This window comes from Columba livia, chromosome W, assembly GCF_036013475.1.
Source record: "Columba livia isolate bColLiv1 breed racing homer chromosome W, bColLiv1.pat.W.v2, whole genome shotgun sequence".
NCBI classification, from domain to species: domain Eukaryota; kingdom Metazoa; phylum Chordata; class Aves; order Columbiformes; family Columbidae; genus Columba; species Columba livia.
Genome location: NC_088641.1, coordinates 19,722,190 through 19,739,212, shown reverse-complemented (window position 1 = coordinate 19,739,212; position 17,023 = coordinate 19,722,190). Strand labels below are relative to the sequence as shown.

The 17,023-nt window shown below is 44.1% G+C and overlaps 1 long non-coding RNA gene across 1 annotated transcript; it reads left to right on the top strand.

Moving 5' to 3' along the window:
• Positions 1-10,318: 10,318 nt before the first annotated feature.
• LOC135577173 (uncharacterized) lies at positions 10,319-16,054 on the top strand. Its single transcript, XR_010468748.1, has 2 exons — positions 10,319-14,000; positions 14,137-16,054. It is a non-coding gene; the product is annotated as an uncharacterized LOC135577173 (long non-coding RNA).
• The last annotated feature ends 969 nt before the right edge of the window (positions 16,055-17,023 follow it).

The window sequence follows — 17,023 nt, the reverse complement described above, 5'->3', positions numbered from 1 at the left end:
TCTCTCTCTGTCCTCCTTTTCCTCCCTTAGTGGGAAGGGGTGGGAGGCAGGGGCAAAAGGGGGAAGTGGGGGGAGGAGAGGAGGTTAACTATATGTATGCCAGGGTTTTATTGTCACCCTGCAATCTAAACCCTCTACAGGAAGGTGTAGACACATCTCCCTCCCTCTCTGCTGCTTGAGGCTAAGAGCTTCTTTTGTTTGACCCCAGAGCCCACTGGCCAGGGTCGTTAAGAGAGAGAAGGGAACACAGAGGCACCAGGGAGGTGCTGGGCCCCACGGCCAATGTGGAGGATGTTTGGAAGCTTCAGGGGCACCCCACAGCCAGGGTGGGGGTGCAGAGACGCTTCTGAAATACCTACAGTCAGATCTGATCAGGCTATAGAAACTGGATTCTTGTCGAGGCCCGTGGCTTGCGTTATCCTCTTGGAGTGAGGAGCTGAGCTGCTGCGTCCAGGAGCCACTTCCCCCCCCCCCCCCCCCCCCCCCGGGACGGAGACTCCGCTTGCTTTGCGTGCACTTTCCGTGCACATTTGCATGTGTATTTATACTTTCCGTGCTCAATACGAGCACGTGTATAAATTATTTCCTCACATAATCGCGAGTGTATTTTCCTCCCATGCTTCCACATAAGCATGTGTAATATTCCGTGCATATTTGCACGTGTATTTCTCCTCACAGGATTGCGAGTGTATTATAAATTAATCCTCACAGAATCGCGAGTGTACACTTTCCGTACTCAATACGAGTATGTGTATCCATTTAAAATAATCCCACACCGTGTTCAGGCAAGTGTGCACTCTTCCTGGACTCAGGGATGGCTCTGCCATTGTTTTGGTGAAGCCACATGTATGCACACTGTGGATCTCTAGTGTTATTAGTTGCTGCACCTTTAATAATTACCTCAGCTGATATTTGAACCTGTATTGAAGTCACTTTGGAGAGCTAAAACCCCATATTCCACCGGTCAATCTGTTATAAATAAGAGCCAATAAATCGATTCTGAGTCAATCAATCGATTTTATTTAGCAAGCAGTAATTAGGCAAAACAGCGCTGGGTGACCGGGGGAAGCTCAGTTCCACCAACAGGCACACCAAATCAACCTTTCGTATGTGCTTATATACGTTATGCGTTCGTTTACGTGCTGGGAATTTCCGTCTCTGGAACTTTTGTTATCTGTTGCAACATCCGAGCGCTTTGTTATCTGTAACACCATCTGGGAGTCCTATTATCTGTGGCACCATCCGGGAGTCCTGTTATTTATGACACCATCCGGTAGTCCTGTTATTTATGGCACCACCTGGTAGTCCTGTTATTTATGGCATTGTCTTTAACTACTACTACAAGGTTCTACAAAACATAATCAAACTCGCACAAGTACAGTTACTGCTTACAATAATATGCATAATACAATTGAATCCTACTCGATTTGTTCAACATTAACAATTTTTGACCATCACTTATTACAAATCTGCTGTACTTTTTTTTTACCGAATAAAAGTTTTTTGGACCCTGTTGTCCCCTAACTAACTTCGGGGTGCCTCCGTGACACCTTATATGCCCAGAATGAAGTTAGAAACAGAGTGAGAGAAAAAGAGAGGTAGTTAAGATATCAGAAGATAGGTATTATAAGATTTCACCACTCCAAAGGTCCATCCCACAATGCTCGCTGTAGTTCTTAGGGTGGTGGGAGCGACGCAATGCAACTAGTGTCCCGAGTAAGAAGTTTTAAATACTTTAGTTCATTTACATGTGAGATAGAAGAGGGTGGCTCATGTCCTCCTTCTGCTTGCTCCTCATGCTAATTAAGATTGTTCCAGAAATGAGTCAGTCGTCCCAGAAGTGAGTCGATTTGTCCTCTAGGGATCTCTGGTGGTTCCTGATTCCCCCTAGCCAGTTGTGACTACCGTATAAGCCTGCTTATATGCAAGCATGGTTAATGCCTTTATCTCAAGGTTGGTGCCCTCAGTTTGCAAAGAAAGATTTGGATCTTAAGGAAGAGATACCATCCTGCCTCCACAGCACTTATCTCTTCCTCCCTGCCAGAATTTGCAAAAACAATTGTTTAACATATAAAAAAGTGCATACCATGTCCATCACACCCCTTCAAAATTTTTCTAAAAATGTAGTATTGAAATAATATAACAAGTCGGGAAACCGTTGAACCATTTCTCCTGTCTTCTCTTTTATCTGGATACTCCATTTTTTAGTCCTAGAGTGCTAGGCCATACTAATGCTGCTGGAAAACAATCCGATATCACTCACCTTTGTGAGGTTCCCTCCTACCCCTTGGGCAGTTGAATCCCTCTTTCACACACTGATAAAAATCATGTGCTTCTTGACTAATCCTTCCTCATCCTAATATTTGGTCAGATTCCTTTTTGCAAAGAAAGTTATTCATACACTTTTACCTTTCCAGAATGTCTTTAGTCTTGGCCCATCCTTGCTTCCCAATACCCTCTCTTACTCTTTTGTTGTTCTCTTTTCATGTATATATGAGAAGCAAAAAAAATACTATTTGATTTAGTTTCTTTTGTAAGGCTAAACTCACCTTGACTTATGACAAGTCTCATTTTACCCCTACCCTTTCTAACTTTCAATATATACCTTTCTTTGCCAATCAGATTCTTCATCATTTCATAAATAGTCCCACTCCTGTAGACAAAACAGCATTGTTGAAAAAGGTACAGGACATATGGGCAGAAACAGATTTTTAGAGTTAAGAATTGTTGACTCAATGTGATGCGTTCAAGACTTTTTCCAGATCTGTCCCAAATGTGCGTGAAACCAAAGTGTAGGTTCACAGAATCACAGAATGTTAGGGATTGGAAGGGACCTCAAAAGATCATCTAGTCCAATCACCCTGCCGGAGCAGGAACACCTAGATGAGGTTACACAGGAACGCATCCAGGTGGATTTTTAATGTCTCGAGAGAAGGAGACTCCACAACCTGCCTGGGCAGCCTGTTCCAGTGCTCTGTCACCCTCACTGAGAAGAAGTTCCTTCTCAAATTTAAGTGGAACCTTTTGTGTTCCAGTTTGTACCCATTGCCCCTTGTCTTATCATTGGTTGTCACCGAGAAGAGCCTGGCTCCATCCTCGTGGCACTCACTGTTCACAGATGGATCCTGCCGTCTTGCAGGAAAACATCGAAGGTGGAAAGCTGCTGTGTGGAGTCCCACATGACAAGTTACAGAAGCCACTGAAGGACAATGTGAATCTAGTCAATTTGCAGAAGTGAAAGCCATCCAGCTGGCTTTGGACATTGCTGAACGAGAAAAGTGGCCAGTACTTTATCTCTATACTGACTCATGGATGGTAGCAAATGCCTTGTGGGGGTGGCTACAGCTATGGAAGAAAAGCAACTGGCAGCGCAGACGTAAACCCATTTGGGCTGCCACACTGTGGCAAGACATTGCTGCTCGGCTAGAGAGCCTGCCTGTGAAAGTTCGTCATGTAGATGCTCATGTGCCTAAAAGTCAAGCCACTGAGGAACATCTAAACAACCAAAGAGTGGAACAAGCTGCTAAGATTAAAGTAGCTGAGGTGGACTTGGACTGGCAACAGGGCATCAAGGTAGAGATGCAACATATAAATGGGCTCGCGATCGAGGGGTGGATTTAACTCTGGACACTATTTCAGAGGTTATTCATGAATGTGAAACTTGCACCGAAATCAAACAAGCGAAACGGTTAAAGCCTGTATGGTATGGGGGACGATGGTTAAAGTATAAGTATGGAGAAGCTTGGCAGATTGATTATATCACACTTCAACAAACACGTCAAGGTAAGCGTTATGTACTTACAATGGTGGAGGCAACCTCTGGATGGTTGGAAACATATGCCATATCTCATGCTACAGCCCAAAATACTATCTTGGGCCTTGAAAATGTACGCCAGAAAGAATTGAATCAGACAATGGTACTCATTTCAAAAGCAGTGCTATAGGCAATTGTGCCAAAGAACATGGTATTGAGTGGGTATATCATATTCCGTATCATGCACCAGGCTCTCGGAAAATTGAAAGGTACAATGGTTTGTTAAAAACTACAGTAAAGGCACTTGGTAGTGGAACCTTTAAAAACTGGGATTCACATTTAGCAAAAGCCACTCGGTTGGTCAATACTAGGGGATCAACCAATCGAGCCGGGCCTGCCCAATGAGAAATTCTACGTACTGTGGAAGGAGATAAAGTCCCTGTAGTACACATGAAAAATATGTTAGGAAAGGCACTCTGGGTTACCCCTGCCTCAGGCAAAGGCGAGCCCATTCGTGGGACTGTTTTTGCCCAGGGACCTGGCAGCACCTGGTGGGTGATGCTTGAGGATGGAGAAATTTGGTGTGTACCTCAAGAGTATTTGATTCTAGGTGAAAATCACAGTATCACAGTATCACAGTATGTTTGGGATTGGAAGGGACCTCAAAAGATCATCTAGTCCAATCCCCCTGCTGGAGCAGGAATGCCTAGGTGAGGTCGCACAGGAACATGTCCAGACGGGTTTTGAATATCTCCAGCGAAGGAGACTCCACAGCCCCTCTGGGCAGCCTCTTGCAGTGCTCTGGCACCCTCACTGAGAAGTTTTTTCTCAAATTTAAGTGGAACCTCTTGTGTTCCAGCTTGATCCCATTACCTCTTGTCCTATCTTTGTTTGCCACCAAGAAGAGCCTGGCTCCATCCTCGTGGCACTCACCCTTTATATATTTATAAACATTAATAAAATCACCCCTCAGTCTCCTCTTCTCCAAACTAGAGAGACCCAGCTCCCTCAGCCTTTCTTCATAAGGGAGGTGCTACACTCCCTTAATCGTCTTTGTTGCCCTACGTTGGACTCTCTCCAGCAGTTCCCTGTCCTTCTTGAACTGAGGGGCCCAGAACTGGACACAATATTCTGGACACAATATGCTTGCCCTTGTCATATTTCATTAAATTTCCAATATATACCTTTTTTTGCCAGTCAGATTCTTTTCCCATTTCTGCATTTGTTTCTTCTTTGGACATAATTCAATCAAGGAAGGTGGACCTACTTGGTTTCTCAAAGGCAGCATTCAGCATTTTAGAAGATCCTACCCTGCAATGGAATAAATCAGTCTAAATTAACTGTGTGTAAATGAAGGCTTAAAATGAAAACAATCTTCTTGATTTATCAAAGAAATGTTCTAAAACCATTTCCCAGTAGAAGCAGAACCAAAAACCTTGAACTCATTTTAGAAATAAGATTTCCTCACTCTTTGGAAGAACATTATATTATAGATGCCAGATACTCAAAGGATAAAATATTATTATCAACTGAGCTGAAAATTAAGAATTCTAGTGACATATACCTAATGACTTAGGTATCTAAAGATGCCTAAAGCCATAAGTACCTAACTACTGTGAGGGTCTAGAAGAGCTTATAAACATTTCCAAACTGATTCATACTGCTCATTCCACATATCAGAGTAAAACAATTCATCTAACTCTGAGTCTAATGCTTTGATCTTTAAGAATATTTGTAATGACCTGTTTCAAATGATAAAACCTAAGGGGCTCTGTAAACTCTGTTTCATGAATGTTTTTTTCATGTTTAGAATTTGAAGAATAGATTGTACTGAGACAGAGTATGAAATGAGAAAGTCCATAAAACAACAGCTGCAATCATTCAGAAAAAGAAAGTGTAATTATCTAGTCTGAAACTGTATGATACTGTGAGTGCATGATATCATAAAAATATATTCATTCATCCTGTCCCCAGGAAAGTATGGAGAATAAAAATAAAATAATATTAATAAAAAAGTCAAAAATCTCTCCAAAGAGATATTAGCCTTAGCACAGGCTATCTTGAGACTGCAGCAAAAAAAGATCCAATGAGAAGCAAGAAGACCCCAAAGTGGTATGAATGGTCTGTAAAGATATAAAAGTCTAGGGTTTTCTATGCTTGGGTTGGACCTCTGCACAGGTACCCAGCTTGAGCCAGCCCTCCTGCTATTCTATTCCATTAATTTTTTTTTCTGTAAATTTTGTTTCCTGAAAGTTTGCTCTGCAAATGGTTATCAGGCCTCGCCTGAATGTTTGCCTCCAGAGTTCTAAAATATAGACTCCACAGAGAACAGTTATCAGGGAGGTAAACACCTGAAAGTTTGCTTTGCGAATGGGCATCAGGCCTCCCCTGAAAGTTTGTGTCTAGAGTTCTGGAATACAGACTCCGGAACGAACGGTTATCAGGAAGAGAATAATCCTGAAATTTTGCTCTGAGGACAGTTATCAGGCCTCACCTGAAAGTTTGCCTCTGGAGTTCTAAAACATAGACTCCGGAGTGAACGGTTATCAGGGAGAGAAGACGCCTGAAAGTTTGCTTCGTGAACAGGTATCAGGCCCCTGGAGAGAAGGTAAGCAGTGTTTGGCTTGGTATATTTCCTCCATGTAGTAAATAATAGAGTGAACCTGCCACCAAACTCTTTTAATGTCAGAACAGCAGGATGTGTGGTCCCAGCCACTTGGATGGTAAAGGGAGAACAGTACTAACTTGACCATCTGGATGATGAAAGACTAATACTATCACGATTAAATCACAGCAATCAGTCAAAACAAGGTGACCTTGACAGGTTACACAGGATTGTGTGTTCGTGAAGGAGTGATGACCCAGGCCAGTGAGAATGATATCTCGGGCTGGAACACTGCCCCCAGGATGTATGGCTTATGAGTGTTGGGCCTGGGCGTGTGTGTTTGGAATAACATTTTTTGAAAAAAAATCCTGTTTCACCTCTTGGTCCAGACCCATATCTGTAAAGCTATAAATTGAGAAAGGCTAATTAAAGAAGGCTCGGCTCAGCTCAGCTCAGCTCAGCTCTGCTCTGCCTGGCTCTGCTCTCGCTGCTAACAAGAACTCTGTGTCTGCGTCTCTCTCTGGTTTTCCATATGCATGTCTGTATGCGTCATACTCATTGCCGCATTTTAAGTTGCGCTTTTCTTTGAGAAATCTAAACATTGTTCTGCAATAAGGAGAATGCTAATTCACTCCCCTGCGACAATGCAGACACTATAAATATTGAAGCTATTTCTCCTGTCTGAAAGGAAACAGAACTATCTACACCCCGATAACTTGGTGCAACATGACCCTATATGGATATAAGAAAGTTTCAGAGTCTTCCCATTTCCTCCTTTCCCTGGAGGCTGCTTGGGCACAGTGGTCATGAAATTACTGAGTTTTCTATTCTTGGAGAAGTAAGGAGAGTCGTCAGCAAAACTGCTACTTTGGACTTTCAAAGGGCAGACTTAGATCTGCTTAGGAGGCAGGCTGGCAGAGTCCCTTGGGAGGCAGTCCTGAAGGACAGAGGAGTCCGGGAAGACTGGTTGCTCTTCAAAAAGGAAATCTTAGAGGCACAGGAGAAGGCTGACCCCATGTGCTGAAAGGTGAGCTGGTGGGGAAGAAGGCCAACCTGGCTGAATAGAGTACTTTGGCTGGAACTCAGGCATAAAAAGAGAATTTATAACCTTTTGAAGAAGGGTCAGGATACTCAAGAAGAATATGAGAATGCCATGAAGTTATGCAGGGAGAAAATTAGAAGGGCCAAAGCCCAACTAGAGCTGTGCCTAGCTACTGCTGAAAAAAAGGGAACAAGAAATGTTTCTATAAATATATCAGCAACAAAAGGAGAGCTAAGGAGAATCTCCACCCTCTGGTGGATGCGGTGGGGAACATAGTGACAGAGGATGAGGGAAAGGCTGAGGTACTAAATGCCTTCTTTGCCTCAGTCTTTAATAGTAAGATCAGTTGTGCTTCAGGTACCCAGCCCCCTGAGCCGGAAGACAGGGGCGAGGAGCAGAATGAAGCCCAAATAATCCAAGGGGAAATATTTAGCGACCTGCTATACTACTTGGACACCCACAGGTCTATGGGACCAGATGAGATATATTCAAGGGTGCTGAGGGAGCTGGCGGTGATGACCACTTTCCATTACCTATGAGCAATCCTGGCTAACCGGGGAGGTTCGAGGGGCCTGGAAGTTGGCAAACGTGACACCCATCCAGAAGAAGGGCCATAAGGAGGATCTGGGGAACTACAGACCTGTCAGTCTGACCTCAGTGCCAAGGAAGGTCGTGGAGCAGATCATCCTGATTGCCATCACACAGCACATACAAGACAACTAAGTGATCAGGCCAAGTCAGTACGGGTTTATGAAAGGCAAGTCCTGCTTGACCAACCTGATATCCTTCTATGACAAGGTGACATGCTTTGTGGATGAGGGAAAGGCTGTGGACGTTGTGTACTTAGACTTCAGTAAAGTCTTTGACACCATATCTCACATCATTCTCCTGAAGAATCCGGCAGCTCATGGCCTGGATGGGCATACTCTTTGCTCAGTAAAGAACTGTCTGGACAGCCGGCCCCAAATTGTTGTAGTGAACCAAGTCAAATCGAGTGGATGCCTGATCATGGGCTCAGTATTTGGGCCAGTTCTGTTTAATCTCTTTATCAGTGATCTGGATGAGGGGATTGAGTGCACACTCAGTAAGTTTACAGATGACACCAAATTGGGTGGGAGTGTTGATCTGCTGGAGAGTAGGAAGGCCATACAGAGGGATCTGGACCAGCTGGATTGTTGGCTGAGGTCAATTGTATGAAGTTTAACAAGGCCAAGAGCCGGATCCTTTTTTTTTGGGGGGTGGGGGGACAGTTGGTGAAAGAGTCTCGGGTGCAAGTGATTTTCTCTTCCCTCTTTCCATTTTTGGGTGACGACGTGGGATGGAATAGAAGAATTCAGGCCATAAATGATTGTCTACAAGACTGGTGCTACAGGCAGGGCTTTATTTGATAATGACTGGTTTTATAAGACACCAGTCCAGACAGTGATACTTGGGAAAGGATTATCTCACAGGGGCAAAAGGATGTAGGAGCAGGAATTAGCAGGGCTCATTTGGAGAGCTTTAAACTAGATTTGAAGGGGGATGGGGTTGTAGCTGGGCTTGCACCAGTGGGGCAGCACTCTAGAATTGATGAAGACGGGGAGGCCTCCCATACCCCTAAAGTGAATTCAGTGTGCTCAGCTCACTCCCTGAAATGCCTGTACACCGATGCACGTAGCATGGGGAATAAGCAGGAGGAGTTAGAAATCTGTGTTCGGTCAGGAGATTATGACCTGGTGGCAATTACAGAGACATGGTGGGACAGCTCACATGACTAGAATGTGGTCATGGATGGCTATGTCCTTTTCAGGAAAGACAGGCTAGCCAGGCGAGGTGGTGGAGTTGCTCTATAAATCAACTACAAAGTATTGAGTACTGTCCAGGGACGGATGAGGAGCGAATTGAGAGCCTGTGGCTGAGAATTAAGGGTCAGGCTGGCAGGGGTGATACTGTTGTGGGTGTCTATTACAGGCCACCAGATCAGGGCTAGGAAGTTGATGAAGCCTTCTACAGGCAGCTGAGAACAGCCTCGCAGTTACAGGCCCTGGTTGTCCTAGGGGATTTTAACTTCCCTGATGTTTGCTGGAAGGACTACTCAGCCAAACAGCCATCCACAGTCCAGGGGGTTCCTCCAGTGCATTGTTGATGACTTCCTGATGCAAATGGTGGATGAGCCAACTAGGAGAGGAACACTGCTGGATTTCATTCTCACTAACAAGGAGGGTCTGGTTGAAGCGGTAATAGTTGAGGGCTGCCTTGGTTGCAGCGACCATGAGATGGTGGAGTTCAGCATCTCATGTGGCAGGAACAGAATAGCAAGCAGAATTGCAACCCTGGACTTCAGCAGGGCCAACTTTGGCCTTTTCAAGCAATTACTAAGAGAAATTCCATGGGACAGTGTACTTGAAGGTAAAGGGGCCCAAGATAGTTGGTTAGCATTCAAGGACTGCTTCTACCAAGCTCAAGATCAGAGCATCCCGACATGTAGGAAGTCAAGGAAGTTAGCCAGGAGACCTGCTTTGTTAAACAGGGAAGTGCTGGGCAAGCTCAAGTGGAAGAGGAGAGTTTGGAGATCATGGAAGGAGGGGCTGGCCACTTGGGAAGAATATAAGGCTGTTGTCAGGGGATGTAGGGAGGCAACTAGGAAAGCTAAGGCCTCCTTAGAATTAAACCTTGTGAGAGGGGTCAAGGACAACAGAATTTAATGAAATTTAATGAAATATTACAAGGGAAAGTGTAGAGTATTGCATCTGGGTAGGAACAACCCCAAGTTCCAGCATAAGTTGGGGAATGACCTATTAGATTTTTTAAAGCTCCTTCAGATACTAAGAAAATGTTACAATAGTGTTCAATGACTTTAAATGGGCCTCTTAATACGATTGCATGACAGCAGCCAATCGTATTAAGAGGCCCATTTAAAGTCATAAAAACAGTCACTTCTGGGACCCCTCCCCCTGACGGGGTGGCCGAAAAGGCCTCAGTATGAAAGCGGTATGCTCAGATTGAACACTATTGTAACATTTTCACAGTATCACAGTATCACACATCCCAGACTTTTCCGTCATTGCTAGACCTCTTTATGACTTACAAAGAAAAGGGGTCAAATGGGAATGGACAGCTTCTCAGGAAGAAGCTATGCGATTACTAATTTTTGAAGCAACAGCTCATCGAGCCCTTGGTCCGATTCACCCTACAGACCCTTTCAGGTTGAATGGGAGTCTGCTTTATCAGGTTTATCAATTCATATATGGCAGAGAGGCCCTGAGGGTCCAACCCGACCTGTGGGATTTTTCTACCGTGGTTTTAGGGATGCCGAGAAGAGATATACTGCCTGGGAGAAAGGTTTGTTTGTTGTTAGCCTAGCTCTGGTAGAAGTAGAAAAAATTGCACGACAGCAGCCAATCGTATTAAGAGGCCCATTTAAAGTCATAAAGACAGTCACTTCTGGGACCCCTCCCCCTGACGGGGTGGCCCAAAAGGCCTCAGTATGAAAGCGGTATGCTCAGATTGAACACTATTGTAATATTTTCTTAGTATCTGAAGGAGCTTTAAAAAATCTAGCTATACAAGAAATTGAGAACTTGGACGATGGCCAAGATAAACCTGCCACAGTAATCCAAATCGCACCTCCCTTTTCCCATGATCAGTCAGTTAGTACTTGGTTTACTGATGCTTCTGCTAAAAGAGAAGGTGTGGAAATACAGGGCAGCAGCACTCCATACCTCTTCCAATGAACAAATTATAACAGAGGGAGAGGGTAGTGCACAAGTAGGTGAATTAATTGCAGTATGGAGTGTCTTCCAACATGAAGCACAAACCGCTTCTCCTGTCCACATTTATACTGACTCTTATGCTGTGTTTAAGGGCTGTACTGAGTGGCTTCCTTTCTGGGAACAGAACGGATGGGAAGTTAACAGGATTCCAGTGTGACAAAAAGAAAAATGGCAAGAAATCTTAAGTATTGCTAGAAAGGAAAATTTTGCTGTGGGCTGGGTAGCTTCTCATCAGGTAGATGGGTGATACGCAGGAGAAAGGAATAACCGAGCTGATGAATTAGCAAGACTGGCCCCTGTACAAAAGGACCAAATTTCAGAAGACTGGGAACGCTTGTTAGAATGGTTACATGTAAAACGCAAACACACCGGAGCTAAAGACTTGTATCGTGAAGCTCTCTTCTCGGCATCCCTAAAACCACGGGAGAAAAATCCCACAGGAAAAGAACTGGTGAAAGCTGAGAATGCTGAAGTCATAAATAAGTGTAATAATAAGTGTAATATCAGTCCTTTTACTGATTCGTGTCCGCCTTTACCGCCTTCTACCCCTCTAACTCCTAGAAAAGAGCAGAAGGAGTTGCCGGATAAGAACTGGGCAAAAGAACTGTGTGAAAGATCAGATCAGCTATTAGCGAGTGAATCCAACAGTCAGCAATGCGGTCATGCTGATCGTGACGGGAAAGGGGATGTGCCGAGAGAAAAATTCCATCAGAGTTCCAAACCCGAGCGGACGGAGGAAGGAATGCGGTCGACCCAATATGAGTGATAAGCATACCTCAACTTTATTGATGCACTAAGCTGGTTTATATAAGACTTACAATAATTATGCATACTTGTCATCTATTAATTGGATAGTATACAGTAATTATGCCTACTCGTCTTCTATTAATTGGATAGTATACAATAATTATGCCTACTCGTCTTCTATTGATTGGATAGTATACATAATGAGCTCAACCTTCTTGTGGTTTCTCTGGAATGCAACCTCCTCACCCTGCTAGAGATAATTCCCCAGCTTGTTTATCTAAACGCTCAGCTGAACCAGAGAGCAACCGCTCAGTACTTTTCCACTATGCTACACCAAACTCATGCTAACTGAGGCCTACTCATGCTAACTTAGAACAGAATTCTCCTGATACAACGGATCAATAGAGCCATGCCCCTTCTCTATTAGCCATGTCCCAACAATTCCCCCTTTTTCTCTTTGGGCTAATAACACTTCCTTGCGAAAAGTAGCATCAATTATCTTTAAGCATAATTGCCTAATACATGAAAGACAACACATACCAATAAGCAATATAAGCAAAATAAAAGCAATTCCTACCAATACTGGTTTAAAGAATGACAACAGCCATGAAGGAAAACCTAGCGAGGCCCACCACCTAGCGATTGGAAAGCTAATCGACAAGATGCATTATTAAAGGGTAAATGAGCTAAACAAGCATCAGGTTCCCCCGTACAATTACAGTTGTTCCAAACAGACACATTATACAGTCCTGTAAGCATCTCAATAGATTCATTGACTGATAAAGGTATTCCAATTAGACACGTCTTGAATGGCTCTTGAGCTGAAGCGAGACTCAGACAGAAATTAGGATTGTGCGTCTTATTGGCCCAAGTTAACCAAATGTTCTGTTGCTTCATCAACAAATGCGGAACAGCCGTTGCACCAATGACAGTCAAGATAAATACCATCAGTCCTTTAATGTTGGCCGAGTCCATTTTGCAGGTACCCATCTTGGCCCTGTAGGAGTAAGTACACACATGTATCCTCTGCCAATGTATTGAACTTCCGCAGGCCCTTTCCACTGTCCAGTTTCTGGGTCTCGATAAAACACCTTCATTTGAACAGTTACTTTCTTTGAGAGACCTGAATGCACTTTTACTGGTGGCTCCTCATCTGATCCAAATATACAGAGGTAATTTAAAACAAACAATGTTTTCATAACCCTTTCTTGACTGTCCGTGATATCTTGAAATTTCTGCAAATATTGCTTCAGCGTTTGATTCATTCTCTCTACAATTGCTTGTCCCGTTGGGGAATGTGGAATCCCTGTAACATGTTGTACTCCCCATAACTGACAGAATTTACGCATCTTCTCACTACAATAAGCTGGCCCATTATCCGTTTTAATCTGTGCTGGTACCCCCATTACAGCAAAACACGCCGTCAAGTGACGAATCACATGACTAGCTTTTTCTCCTGCCTGTGGCGTTGCCCATACAAAATGACTATATGTATCAACTGTAATATGTACATATTTGAGCCTACCCATTGAGGGCACATGCGTCACGTCCATTTGCCATATCTCATTAGGACCCAACCCCCTAGGATTAACTCCTACACCTAGACCAGAACCATGATGACTACACTGAGGGCAAGTCCGTACAATTCCCTTAGCTTCCTCTACAGTGATCTTAAACTGTGAATGTAATCCTTTCGCATTCTGATGGAACACACTATGTGATTCTCTAGCCTTGACAAAATCACTAACAGGGGCAGAACATGCTACCAACCTATCTGCTCTAGCATTCCCTTCCCCAAGGCCACAATCCCACATATGACTACGGATGTGAATCACTGCATATGGTTTTGTTCTTCCTTGAATTAATGTACGCAACTGTCTAAACAGTTCTCCCAAGCGCAGTTGCTTAACATCCTTAATCTGAGAATCTTCTATCCCGTGTAACACACCCGCGACATACAGCGAATCGGTCACAATATTAATTGTTTCCTCTCTCCACTTCCCCATGGCCCATACAACAGCAGCAAGCTCCAATGTCTGCAAGGAATCTCCCGGAACAGCTTCCAGCAAGTGGTGGTGCCACTCACCACAAGCGATCCAGGTAACTGCAGCTCTTCTGGACCTTTTTCCTGCATCCGTAAACACTGTCTGGGCATCTTCTAGGGGTGATTTACTGCGGAGAGGTTTCTGCATCCATTCATTGTGACCAATAAACTGCACTATTGCCACCTTTACAGGAGACAAGGATATAGTTGTAGCTGATGAGAATAAACACTCACACAACTCCTCGCTATTCTGAAGGTACCACTCTATTGCTTCTTTTTTCATCGGAACATATATTGTCTGCAACTCTTGCCCTGTGATCTGAATTACACGCTTCCTACCCTTCCTTATTAAATCTGCTAAAGTTTCGACCTTTTGCTGTATTGACTTTCTTGGCTGTAGCTTTGGAAATACCCATTCAAGTATCCCAAGTTCCTCTCGCTCCCCTTTTTTTTCTTTGTGCTGTGTAAGAGCCCCAATTAAATGACCATCTGTTTGAAAAACAGAAAAATCTACAGGTATTGCAGGGTCACGTCTCCTTGTAAAACCCAATGTGATTAAGTGAGCTAAATTCTGGATCATTTGTTTTTGCTCCATAGAGAGATCCACCGGAGTGGAGGGATCGGTTCCACGCAGCAATGGTCGTAACACCTCTAACTGCGTATTGGTAATACCCACGACAGGCCTTAACCATTGTAAATCCCCCATGAGTTTCTGAACATCATGAAGTGTCCTAATATCTGTGGTAATATGCGGTTTTTGCGGTCGAATTTGGGAGTCGGTAATTTTCCACCCTAAGTACAACCACGGTTCTTGTCGCTGAATTTTTTCCTTAGCAATTACTAAACCCTCCTTATACAACTGACAATGTAAAAATTGCAATTGTTGCTCAGTAAAGTCTTGTTCTTGTGCAATAAGAATATCATCCATGTAGTGATACACCATCGCTGTAGGCCAGGCATCACGAATAGGACGCAACGCATTGTCCACAAACAATTGACACAATGTCGGACTATTTTTCATTCCTTGCGGTAACACAGTCCACTCAAACCGCTGAGCAGGAGCTTCCCTATTTATTGCTGGCAAAGTGAAGGCAAATCGCTGTGTATCGAGGTGGTGCAAAGAAATAGTAAAAAAGCAATCCTTCAAATCCACAATTAACAACTTCCAGTGTTCAGGAAGCATTGCCGGATTCGGAAGACCAGGTTGTAATGCTCCCATCGGTTGCATTTGTGCATTTACAGCTCTCAAATCATGAAGCAGTCGGAACTTTCCTGATTTTTTCTTAATCACAAATATAGGCGTATTCCATGGGCTTGTTGACAGTTGCAAATGTCCTTGATCAAACTGTTCTTGTACCAACTGATGTGCTGCTGCAAGACTTTCCATCTTTAACGGCCACTGCTCGATCCATACAGGGTCATCTGAAGTCCATTTAAGAGGGATCGGGAAAGCCCATTTTGCAGTGACCGTTAGCGAAAAGCCCTTTCAGTTGTCAAAACAGCTCCTAGCTGATCCAATATATCTCGACCTATTAGTCCATTTACACCTGCAGGAAGAGTCATTACTGTAACAAATGTATTGGCTTTTCGCCCGTCTATGATGAACAGGATACGTTCAATACTTTGACGTACTGATGAATGACCTCCTACTCCTTCAACGCCCCCGTCCATAAGTTTTGTTGGCCAATCCTGAGGCCAGGCGCCCTCATCTACGATGGTCAAATCAGCCCCAGTGTCCAGTAACATTGTAAGTAAAATAAATTGTCCTCTAGATTCCATTCGAACTGACGCAGTTGGTCGCCGATTCATTGACATAGTTAGCATCACAGCAGGTCCTGTCGATCCAAATCCACCACCTCCTCTTTCTGAAGATAATGCTGGCGTCATGTCCTTTGTTAATTGCGGAAGTGGTATCAATTGTGCTATTTGACTACCCTTCGGAATGAAAATCGGAGGAAACAGTGTCTGAACCATAATTTGTACAATCCCTTTGTAATCGGCATCAATAAGTCCCGGGATAATCGTAAGGCCTTTCATACCACTCGACGAACGACCAATTAACAATGCCCCTTGTGATTGTCCATTAATTATTAAAGGTCCTTTAAAGGTGGATGGTATCTTTTGTGGCCGCTGATCGATCAAACTGATATCTACTGAGGTTGCCAAGTCCAATCCGAGGCTCCCGGCTGTTGCAGGTTGGAGCGTACCAGTGGAGCAGCTGTCACTGTCATGTGGTGCTCTCTCTGTAGATCCTCTGGCGTTTCGATTGCTGGAGCTGCCACTTTTGTCGGAGCGCGGCGGCTCGGCGCGCTCATTCTCCCGTTTCCCGAGAAACATGCTTCAGTATTATGACCGCTAGATTTACAGTTCTCACACCAAACTCGAGGCACCCGGCAGTCACGGCGAAAGTGACCTTCTTTTCCACATCTGAAGCATTTATTACTCTGTCTTCCCTCATTCGGGCGTGGTTGTCTTTCTACTTCCACAGGAGTAGCACGTAGCGGGGCTAATGCAGCAAATGCCTGTTGCTGGGCTTGCAGGAGGTCTCTCCCTAGCTTCTCCATAGCCTCTACCATCATGGCTTGTGGCCCTACTGGAACTCTGCTCATTCTGTCTAACATAGCTTCTATGGTAGCGTCTGCAGGTAACGTCACTAAGATACCTCTAGTTACTGAATTTGCATTCTGCAATGCACACTGTCTTAACAAAGCTGCCCTCATCCAGCCTGGTACATCTGATTGTTCTATTGCTGAAGTAATCCTGTCTATAAATTGTGCAAATGATTCATCCCTTTCTTGCTTAATACTCATGTACGACAGAGATGGCTGTGATGTTTTAACATGCTCAATGGCTTCTCGAGCTGTTCTCATAGCCTCAGCACATTTTTCGGGGCCCATTTCTAATTGAGCTCGAACTTGAAGGAATGGTCCTAACCCCATTAACTGTTCTACCATTACATCACTTAAAGGATCATTAGGATTTCTCGCTTGCTGTACAGAAGCCTCACAAAATCTCTGCCAATGTGCTTGCCACAATAACAACTGTGACTGTGTCATTATCATTCTCATTATTACCTTAA